We start from the raw sequence: 8,329 nt of genomic DNA on the forward strand, positions 1-8,329 counted from the left end.
CGAATGCTCCCAAAAGTAGGGAGCTTGTTTTCTTCTGCACTCTATACCTGGTGTCTGGAATCAGGCATGCCTGGGACATAGCCAAAATTCATTAATATTTGTTAAATAAATAAAAGAATGAATGGTCCACACAATGGTCCCTTACCAGACACAACTCCATTCTCTGATTATAGCCTTGGCCTTGTCTTTTCCTCTTCACTCTGTGTGCACCTGAGAGACAGGTGGCCTACCCATGAGCTCTCAACCCTGTACCACCTGCGCCCTGGCCACTGCTTAACCTAATAAGCTCAGAATGATACAGCATTGATTACTAGCGGAAAAAAGGACAAGGAGACAGTCAGTGCTCTCACCTGCCTGTGTGTTCTGTGTCTTGCCCTGGATGGCAGAGCCACAGCTCCGTCATGACGCTGAACAAATTCATAATTAATCTTGATGAGATGTGGTAGATTCTGTGTGAAGGTGGAACTTTTAATCCTTCATTGTAAAACTAAGTAAAACAGCTTTACTGGTTTATCTATAGAATTTGTGCTTACTCATTGGCTTTATTTTTCTTTCTGTATTTATTCAAAAGTTCACATATCACAGGGAGGTAGATACAGTTCAGTCCTTAATATTTTTTCACACAGTCAAGAACAAAAAAAAATATTGACCGAATAAAAAATATCTCAACTCCACCCGGATCTTCTAAAAAGTGTAGACAGAACTGCAAAGACTCAGAACAGGTCCCCTCCATGGGGGTTGTGGGTTTCCTGCACCTACGCTGTGGTAGCACAGCGGTGCTAGTTCTCAGCAGGATGGGGCAGGGCCCACACCCATCAGCCACAGAGATGCCCTTGCTACTTGTCCTCCCTTGGACACCAAATGCCCCTTCTCTCAACAATAAGGGCAAGTTAGATTGCTACATTAGCCCTTCCCAAAGCTGAAGCTTCCTCAGGAAGGGAGCAGAGCCAAGAAGCCAAGTCAACAAACACAGGCAAACGAGGAGAAAGTCTTTGTTAAGCAGAAAGTAGCTATGGGAAAAGCTTTAATTATGAAGAAAATGTTCTAGGGCAGTGGGAGGTACACTGCCAGTGGGAAGCAAAGGGCAGGAGGTTTTGCCATGATTTCTGTGGTTTATATAACAGGATACTCTTCATAATTTGGAAGCCAGAGAGACATCAGCAAGATAGCAGAAGAAGAAGACCTGGGCCCTCCTACTCCTTTACAAGAACACCAATTCAGCACAATTCACAGATGCATGTCCTTCATGGGAAATCCAGAAACTAATTGAGAGTTTTCTGTATACCTGGCCGAATGCCAACTCAAACTCACTGAACGCACTAGGGAGATTCAGGACACCTTGTTGGCAGAACTCCTCCCCATAGCTCAGAGCCAAACAATTAGGAAGGGATTCGTAGCTCCCAACTTCTCCTACAAAGAGGAAGGGGTTGGGTCCCATGAAGAGAAAGAGACTGGTTTGAGACTGATTTTGAAGAATTGTTCATGCAATTATGGAGCCTGAGAAGTTCCATGATCTGCCATCCTTAAGCTAGAATGCAAAATGTGCCCCCATTATAGAAAGCAGTATGAAGGTTCCTCAAAAAGTAAAACTATAACTATCATATGATCCAACAATCCCAGCTGGTATTTATCAAAAAAAAAAAAAAACTGAAATCAGACTCTAAAAGATATCTCCACTCCCTCATTCACTGCAACACTACTCACAATAATCAAGATATCGAAACAACATAAATGTCCATTGACAGACGAGTAAAGAAATGTGCTACATACATAGAATAGAATACTATTCAGCTTCAAAAACTATGGAAATTCTGCAATTTGAAACCACATGGATGACCTTTTAGAACATTATGCTGAGTGAAATAAATCAATCACAGAAAGACACATACTATGTGATTCTGCTTATATAAGGTACTAAATTAGTGAAATTCATAGAATGAAAGAATGGAATGGTGGTTGCTAGGGTCTGGGGAAGGGTAAAATGGGGAGTTACTGACCAAGTTTCAATCAAGCAAGATGAAAAGGCTAATTTTTTTTTTAAGTTTAAGTGATGGACTTGAGCTGCTTTTAATTGGCTTTGGATCCTGAAAAGTTTTCTTATATATATATATATTTTTTATTTGGTATCAGGGATTGAAACCAGGGAACTTAAGCCACATCCCCAGTCTTTTTATTTTTTTATTTTGAGACAAACTCAAGATAAATTACATAAGGCCTGGCTAAGTTGCTGAGACTGGCTTTGAATTCACGATCCTCTTGCCTCAACCTCCTTAGCCTCTGGGATTACAGGTGTGTGCTACTGTGCCCACCCTGAAAAGTTTTCTTTTACTATGTCACTCTTCACTTGGGCCAAGCCTTTATATGGGTTATGAGCAAATTCTAGATCCACACTCTGGGATGTTCAGGGAGGAGGACTTATTATCTACCCTGTCACTAATCACTCCATGATCTTGAATAACTTGCTTGAGCTACCCCAGTCTCCTCATCTACAGAACGAATGTGTCTTAGTCCATCCAGGCTGCTATAACAAAGGACCACAGACCAGGTAATGTCAATGCATCGCTCCCAGTTGTGAAGTTTGGAGGTTCAAGATCAGAGTGCTAGCACCATCAGATTGTGGTGAGGGCCATAGCCAGCTTGCAGACTGCCAACTTCTAGTGATTTTCTATGTGGTGGAAAGAGGATCAGAGAGCTCTCTGGGGTCCTTTTTATAAAGGCGCTAATCTTTCATAAGGGCTCCAGCATCATGATCGAAGCACCCCCTAAAGGCTTCACTTCCTAATTCCATCACTTTGGGGGTTAGGATTTTAACGTAAGAATTTAGGGAGGACACAAACATTCCATCCATAATAGAGTGAGTTGGAAGAAAGAGCTCTGTTGTCATGTTATGTCTAAAATCTGATGCTGTTTGTAAACTTTATTCTAGGCAGTCCAGGGATGATGATGATGATGGTCTAATGTTTACTAAATGTTTGTTAGGTGTCAAAACCTTTAAAAGCATCATCTCAGTGGGTAAAAATCCATGCTTTTCTTCTTGGCAACATAATCATATAAGGAGTTCAAAGTCTCTAAGGGTGATGCCTGGCTTCTGGGGCCGGAATCAAACACCAGGACAAATCACAAATGTAATTGTTCTTTCCCAAATTAGAGTTTCTCTGTGAATCCCAGCCCAGAGAATCCCCAGCTCACAGAACACTGTGGTGGCTTAGAGACACACCACAAGCTCGTCAGCTTATTAATTGCATTTTCACATAACTGGCCTAGGATTAACTTGGTGTTCAACATTCAAGATTCTATTCTATTTAACATTGATCAGTCTGGCCACTGAGCCCTTTCTGCCCAAACCGCCATGCATTTGCAGCAAGGACTTGCCCTAGGACCCTTCCCCAGAGGACCTGAGACAAGGACAAGAATAAGGCAACTGGGAAGCCACAAGAGAGGGTAGGAGTGGACGAATCAAAGCAGCTGGGTCAACAGTGTACTGGGAGGGCCCAGATATGAATCCACTCATATCCTCCAGTAAGAATAGGCTCCTTTTAAAACCTGATCTTGAAATTGTTTTGAAGTTCTCAAAAGTAAGACATTCAGAATTCTACGGTGAGCCTCCATCACACAGCTTTAACAACTGACAATTTGCCAATCTTGTTTCATTTACACCAGCCCTTTCCTCGATCACCTTTACCCCATCCCCCTACAGAGTATTAACAGCAAATCCCAGGCACAAAGAAAGTCATCTCACTTGAAAAGTCTTTTAGCTGGCTTCTTTCTGTAAGGGGCTGAAAAGAAGCACCATGTTCAATTCTCAACTGTCTCCCCAGATCCCACATCATCAGATTTCTCTGCATTCTTTCCATCCTCTTTTCCATACCTTGCCTACAGATCACCCCTACTAAAAGCTCTGGCTACCTCTCCCTTCCTCCTCTTAGGGCCCCTGCCCCATTGAGAATCCTTCCTCATACTGAACCCTCAACATCTCCCTGAAGCCTCGTTCTTTTCTTCAACGTAAGAACTTGGCCAAGACTGTCCCATTGGAGAAAAGCAATTCCCCAACTGTTCATCCATACTAGATAAGACCCCTTTGTCTCACTTTCCCTTTCAGCCAGACCTCTTCAAGGAGTAATCTAAGCTTGGGGTTTCTGCCTCCTCTCTTCCCACCCACTCCTCAAGTAGCTTGGTACTACCAGGTTTAATGATTCCCAATTTACTAAATCCAAATTGGCATTTCTCTGATATCATCCTGCCTATTTAGATGGATTTGCTTACCCTGATAACACAAATTCATTGTATAGAATTTGGGAAAGAAAGAAAGCAAATAAAATTTAAATTGACTACTAAATAAATCACAAGTGATAAATGAATACAAATATAGTATTTTCTATTACTCAAGCATTTTGTAACAGGCACCAATTAACACAAAGCCTGATAAAAGGATTTTCTAAATCATGAGTGTTTTTCACCTACTAAATCATGAATTTTTTTTTATATTTCTCCTCTTTTTTTATTGGTTGTTCAAAACATTACAAAGCTCTTGACATATCATATTTCATACATTAAATTCAAGTGGGTTATGAACTCCCATTTTTACCCCAAATACAGATTGCAGAATCACATTGGTTACACATCCACATTTTTACATAATGCCCTATTGGTAACTGTTGTATTCTGCTACCTTTCCTATCCCCTACTATCCCCCTTCCCCTCCCCTCCCATCTTCTCTCTTTACCCCATCTACTGTAATTCATTTCTCTCCTTGTTTATTTTCCCATTCCTCTCACAACCTCTTATATGTAATTTTGTATAACAATGAGGGTCTCCCTCCATTTCCATGCAATTTCCCTTTTCTCTCCCTTTCCCTCCCACCTCATGTCTCTGTTTAATGTTAATCTTTTCTTCCTGCTCTTCCTCCCTGCTCTGTTCTTAGTTGCTCTCATTATATCAAAGAAGACATTTGGTATTTGTTTTTTAGGGATTGGCTAAGCATAATCTGCTCTAGTGCCATCCATTTCCCTGCAAATTCCATGATTTGTCATTTTTTAGTGCTGTGTAATACTCCATGGTGCATAAATGCCACATTTTTTTATCCATTCATCTATTGAAGGGCATCTGGGTTGGTTCCACAGTCTAGCTATTGTGAATTGTGCTGCTATGAACATCAATGTGGCAGTATCCCTGTAGTACACTCTTTTAAGGTCTTTAGGGAATAGTCCGAGAAGGGCAATAGCTGGGTCAAATTGTGGTTCCATTCCCAGCTTTCCCAGGAATCTCCATACTGCTTTCCAAATTGGCTGCACCAATTTGCAGTCCCACCAGCAATGTACAAGAGTACCCTTTTCCCCACATCCTCGCCAGCACTTGTTGTTGTTTGACTTCATAATGGCTGCCAATCTTACTGGAGTGAGATGGTATCTTAGGGTGGTTTTGATTTGCATTTCTCTGACTGCTAGAGATGGTGAGCATTTTTTCATGTACTTGTTGATTGATTGTATGTCCTCCTCTGAGAAGTGTCTGTTCAGGTCCTTGGCCCATTTGTTGATTGGGTTATTTGTTATCTTATTGTCTAATTTTTTGAGTTCTTTGTATACTCTGGATATTAGGGCTCTATCTGAAGTGTGAGGAGTAAAAATTTGTTCCCATGATGTAGGCTCCCTATTTACCTCTCTTATTGTTTCTTTTGCTGAGAAAAAAACTTTTTAGTTTGAGTAAGTCCCATTTGTTGATTCTAGTTATTAACTCTTGTGCTATGGGTGTCCTATTAAGGAATTTGGAGCCCGACCACACAGTATGTAGATCGGAGCCAACTTTTTCTTCTATCAGACGCCGTGTCTCTGATTTGATATCAAGCTCCTTGATCCATTTTGAGTTAACTTTTGTGCATGGCGAGAGGAGGGGATTCAGTTTCATTTTGTTGCATATGGATTTCCAATTTTCCTAACACCATTTGTTGAAGATGCTATCCTTCCTCCATTGCATGCTTTTAGCCCCTTTATCAAATATATGATAGTTGTAACTTTGTGGATTAGTCTCTGTGTCCTCTATTCTGTACCATTGGCCCACCTGCCTGTTTTGGTACCAGTACCATGCTGTTTTTGTTACTATTGCTCTGTAATATAGTTTGAAATCTGGTATCGCTATACCACCTGATTCACACTTCCTGCTTAGAATTGCTTTTGCTATTCTGGGTCTTTTATTTTTCCATATGAATTTCATGATTGCTTTATCTATTTCTACAAGAAATGCCATTGGGATTTTGATTGGCATTGCATTAAACCTATAGAGAACTTTTGGTAATATCGCCATTTTGATGATGTTAGTTCTGCCTATCCATGAACAGGGTATATTTTTCCATCTTCTAAGATCTTCTTCTACTTCTCTCTTTAGGGTTCTGTAGTTTTCATTGTATAAATCTTTCACCTCTTTTGTTAGGTTGAGTCCCAAGTATTTTTTTTTTTTGAGGATATTGTGAATGGAGTGTTTTTCCTCATTTCCGTTTCAGAAGTTTTGTCGCTGATATACAGAAATGCCTTTGATTTATGCATGTTGATTTTATATCCTGCTACTTTGCTGAATTCATTTATTAGTTCTAGTAGTTTTTTTGTAGACCCTTTGGGTCTTCTAGGTATAGAATCATGTCATCTGCAAATAGTGATAATTTAAGTTCTTCTTTTCCTATTTTTATGCCTTTAATTCCTTTAGTCTGTCTAATTGCTCTGGCCAGTGTTTCGAGAACTATATTGAATAGAAGTGGTGAGAGAGGGCATCCCTGTCTTGTTCCAGATTTTAGAGGGAATGCCTTCAACTTTTGTCCATTCAGAATGATGCTAGCCTGAGGCTTAGCATAGATAGCTTTTACAATGTCGAGGTATGTTCCTGTTATCCCTAGTTTTTCTAGTGTTTTGAACATAAAGGGATGCTGTACTTTGTCAAATGCTTTTTCTGCGTCTATCGAGATGATCATATGGTTCTTATCTTTAAGTCTATTGATGTGGTGAATAACATTTATTGATTTCCGTATATTGAACCATCCTTGCATCCCAGGGATGAATCCTACTTCATCATGGTGCACAATTTTTTTGATGTGCCTTTGTATCCGATTCGCCAGAATTTTATTGAGGATTTTTGCATCTAGGTTCATCAGAGATATTGGTCTGTAGTTTTCTTTCTTTGAGGTGTCTTTGTCTGGTTTCGGAATCAGGGTGATGTTGGCCTCATAGAATGAATTTGGCAGAGCTCCCTCTTTTTCTATTTCCTGAAATAACTTGAAAAGTATTGGTATTAATTCTTCTTTAAAGGTTTTGTAAAACTCCGCTGTATACCCATCTGGTCCTGGGTTTTTCTTGGTTGGTAGTCTTTTGATGGCTTCTTCTATTTCATCCATTGATATTGGTCTGTTCAAATTGTGTGTATCCTCCTGACTCAGTCTGGGCAAATCATATGACTTAAGAAATTTATCGATGTCTTCACTATCTTCTATTTTATTGGAATATAGGTTTTCAAAATAATTTCTAATTGTCTTCTGTATTTCTGTAGCATCTGTTGTGATAAAAATCATGAATTTTTTAACATTTTGATGGCTGTGTGGTATTCCATCATATGGGCATACCATGATAATTTCCCTGTTGTTGGATATTTATTTCAACTTTTTAACATTATGAACAACTCCAGAATAAACGTGCTCATAGATCCACACATGCATCACACATCCACATTGACTGTCTTACATTCTTTCTAGAAGTCAGCTTTGAAACTGGGCGTGTTCATCTCTCCTGTTCCCTGGGTCATGATTACACAGGATCTTTGGGGAGTTATCTTTTCTCCATTCTCCTTGCTTTTCACCCCTTCCTGGCTGACCTTGGCTCTAGGCACAACTCAAGCAGCATCTGGTCTGCAGCTGACTTTCAAATCCTGGCCTCCAGCCCAGATCTTTCTTCTAAGCATTGACTTGGGAGAGAGTTGTCTCCATTAGGAGGTTTCACAGGGACCTCAATGAACATGTTGGAAATGAAGGCTGCACTCTCCATCCTCAGCTCCCAACACGCCTCAAACACCCCCTTGCAGTATTGTCATTCCTTGGTGACCAGTGCTGCTGTGATTCCTGGTCACCCAAGCCCCCAGTCTGTGAATTATCCTGGACTAATCCTCACCCAGTTGTGGACAAGCTTTTCAGTTTCCTTCTTTTAAATCCCTCTGCTGTCTCCTCTTCTCAGCCTCCACTGCCACTGAGATAGTTGGGGCCTTATTATCCCCTCTAAATTAATTAATCCCCCTTTAATTAATTAAGCTGTTCATTCTCCAACTCTGATTACAACCTACATTCCCCTGCTTGAAATCC

Source organism: Spermophilus citellus (genome assembly GCF_964194105.1).
Source record: "Spermophilus citellus genome assembly, chromosome: 4".
NCBI classification, from domain to species: Eukaryota; Metazoa; Chordata; class Mammalia; order Rodentia; family Sciuridae; genus Spermophilus; species Spermophilus citellus.